This window comes from Ochotona curzoniae, unplaced genomic scaffold, assembly GCF_017591425.1.
Source record: "Ochotona curzoniae isolate NIBS_2020 unplaced genomic scaffold, NIBS_Ocur_1.0 contig_2981, whole genome shotgun sequence".
Lineage (NCBI taxonomy): Eukaryota > Metazoa > Chordata > Mammalia > Lagomorpha > Ochotonidae > Ochotona > Ochotona curzoniae.
The window spans coordinates 219,988-223,828 of NW_024465672.1; positions in this window are offsets into that span (position 1 = coordinate 219,988).

Below are 3,841 nucleotides of genomic sequence, written 5' to 3' on the forward strand. Positions count from 1 at the left end.
TCCTACATAGGCCTGATTTCTCTCACTGTCCTGATGTTGCAGTCCAGCTGCAAAGTCTGGTTCCAATGCTACATCACTCAACACTGGTGCTCAGCTTACAGTTGAGGACTTGAGGAATATATTTTTATGCAACTATAAACCACAGAAGGCACCTTTACCCACCTGCTGTGGTGACAATATAAAGACAAACAATTAATGTCAATGAAGATGTGGAAACACAGAATTCCTTACATATTGCTGAAAGGAATGTCCAATACTACAACCACTTTGGCAGTTTCTTAAGTATAAGCATATCATAAAACTCAACAATTTTACTGCTAGGTAAATCAGCAAGAGAAATGAAAATACATGTCCACACCAAACCTGGCACAAAATATCCATATCAACATTATTTTTAAAGGCACAAGTGCACTTGCTGCCTTCAACACCAACATCACATATGGGAGTAATGCTTTGAGTGCTGCTCTACTTTCTATACGGTGGCCTGGTAATGCAACCAAGAAAAGCAGTTGAAGATGGTTTAAGCACTTTGGAGCCTGCCACCCATGAGGAAGACCAGAATGGAGTTCTATGTTCCTGACATTGGCCTGTTCACTGCTGCCATTTGGGAAATGAAGTAGTAGGTACAAGATTTCTTTCTCAGCATTAGAGGAGGGTCCAAAGCCTTGGGACCCTGCACCATCACTGGAGGCCTAGATGAAGCTCCTTCTTTGGATCAGCTCAGCTGCAGCTGTTTCAGCCATTTGGGGAGTGAATCAGCAGATGGAAGATCTTTTACTATCTCATTCTCTCTGTAACTCTGACTTTCAAAGAACAATATATACATTTAAAAAAATATTTTTCTTTCCCTCTCAGATAAATTACTTAAAAAAATTATTGATAGTGGGCCCGGCGCGGTGGCGCAAGTGGTTGAAGGTCCTCGCCTTGCACGCCCGGGATCCCGTATGGGCACCGGTTCTAATCCCAGCAGCCCCACTTCCCTTCCAGCTCCCTGCCTGTGGCCTGGGAAGGCAGTCGAGGACGGCCCAAAGCTTTGGGAACCTGCACCCGCGTGGGAGACCCGGAAGAGGCTCCTGGCTTCGGATCGGCATAGTATCGGCCCGTTGCGCTCATTTGGGGAGTGAATCATCGGACGGAAGATCTTCCTCTCTGTCTCTCCTCTCTGTATATCCGCCTTTCCAATGAAAAAATAATAAAAATAAATCTTTAAAAAAATTACTGATAGTAAAAAAATGAAAATATGCCAAGTGCCTATATACTGCTAAATAATAAAAATATATCTATGAAACAATAAAGTAGTTCATTTCAATAAAAAAAATGAACTACTGATGCAAACTACAGCATGAATCTTAAAACAATGCTGAGTGAAATAAGTCAGATATACAGACCGTATATTGTATGACTCTGCATGAAATATCCAGAATAGGTGAAGGTATAGAGAAAAAAAATGAGTGGTTACCTAAGGTCTGCAATGAATAAAGAACAACCACACATGGGAAATTAGGTCTTATCAGAATAATTAAAATGTTTCAAAATCAAATGTATGTTTTAGTTGCATATTTCATTAAGACCTTTGAATTTTGACTCCCCCCCTTCCCCCAACTAAATGGTTTTACTCTGAGCTCCAACCACTGGAGGAGTGGCAGGATCTGTGATTTGACAATGGAGTGCATATGTCTAAATGAGGTCACCCAGGTTACTGAAGATGGTGTAGTGGGCACATTGAAGATTAAGCAATTCACTGGATCCTATGGAGATCACCAGATCAGGTACCATAATAGAGGAAGGATAGCAGATCTAATTGGTCAACTACATAGAGAAGTTTGACAGCAAATTTGTGGGCGAATGGAGAATCTGGGGTGGACTGTGTCAACCAATGAACTGTGGAAAGAGTTCCTCATCCTTGAATTGGGCAGATCAACCACATGTCAGAATTATCAAAATCACTTGAACAGAAAGCTTAGAACATGCTCCACATTGGGGACCCTGGAATGACATTGGGTGGCTATTCCCCATTACTGGGTATCATGGCAGTTGGGAGGCTGGGTATAACTACTCCCCTTGTTGCCCTCTTCCATTTAGAAATGGCAGATGATAAGGAAGTTGTGGGAAGAGTGGCCTCACCTTCTGTTCCCTAGTCCTCAACCCTTGTTACCCTAATCAACTGCATAAACATCAATAATAAAATTTAAAATAATAAATAAATAAGTAAATAATGTAGCAAAATGGATTAATGTTATGGTATTATGTTCCATATCAAGGAATTCTTTTTTTTAAAATCAATGTATTTTTCCTAAGACAAAGATGATAACCAAAGAGATATTTTAATTAGAATATAGGTAAAGAGAAAACACAGGGTAAAATTACACATAAGGAAATTTTAGAAATTATATTTTTGATGATGTACACACAGTTGAAAAGGGTGGATACTCATGTGTTGCATCCATTAAGGTGGGAAAGGTCAAGGATTAGGAGAATGTGGATAAGACCATTGTTTCCAAATTTTCTTTTTTTCCTCCAGTATTTGGGGAAAGGGTGGAGAGAAGGCAGGAAGCTGCAGCCAGCATCACAACTACATCAGTACCCACAGATGGGGAATGGCCTTCCAATGTCATCCCAGGTTTTCTGATGTCAGCATGCTCTGAGAGTTCTGCTCAAGTGGTTTTGATAAGTTCTGAAATGCTATTGATTTTGCTAATCCAAGGATGAGCAACACCTTCCAAGGTCTATTGTGTCAGGAGCCGTGTACTGTAGCCACACTGAAGCCATTTTGAATATAGAACTGTGGCCCAATGGAAAATCCCCGGCTGGCTAGATGCTTGGGAAAGAAGATATGAAACTAATCACACGCTTAGCTTCAATTGTTTCTAGCAACTGTTTTAGAATGTGATTTATGCTGTACCTGCTGGCATCTTGTTATTGATTACCTATGCTATTGTTGATATGCTGGTTACTATTGTTGATATGGTGGCTGCTCAAGAACAATCGGTCTGGAGACCATGGCTTGCGTCCTAGTTTCTCCTTTCCTCCCTGAGCCTTAGTTACTGAAGAGTATAAAAACCGTCAACTAAAATCAATAAACTGACAGCTTGATCAGACATCCTGTCTTGCTGTCCATTCTTCGTGTCTCTTGTCCCCCAATCTCTCCTAGGTGGTTGCGACCCCCGTTGACTGTCCTACTGGACAGGACACTATTGGTTGACACAGATATCTTAGAGTCTAAATTTTTCCAGGTATTTGCTGTCAAAAATTGGTTGGGGTGGTTGTCCAATTTGTTCTGCCCTCCATCCTCTGTTATGGTACTGGATATTTTCTGCAGGCTACAAGGAACTGCAATATACTCTGTGTACATCTTGGTATGCTGTCCACTGCTCCATCTTTGTCACTGACAAAGCCCTATTGTGACACATACACCACAGTCAGACCACAGATCCTGAGATTCTACGCATGGTTGGAGTTCTGAGTATAGCGGTTCAGATAAGTGAAGCCCCAAAGATACTTAGTCTGGGGCAATCCAGGCCTGACTTGTGTGTGCTTGCCAGTATAGGGTCTGGCTCAGTCTGTCACCCACATCAGCCTATGTGTATATTAGTGGCTGTTGTCAAATGGTCAGTTCTGTCTCCAGCCCAATCTCTTACACAAATCAGTGAATGCTGTGGCCAAGCCCAACCCTGGCCACCAATGCTTAGCCCTCACACACACAAGTGGGAATTACAGATTAGATGGAGTGACCACGAAAAGCTCCCACTAGGCCCACCCCCCAGCATTGTTTCTTGGGCATGCTGGTATGTGCATCAGACTGTTCTAGTACATATCAATCCCATTCTGGTGCTGTACATAT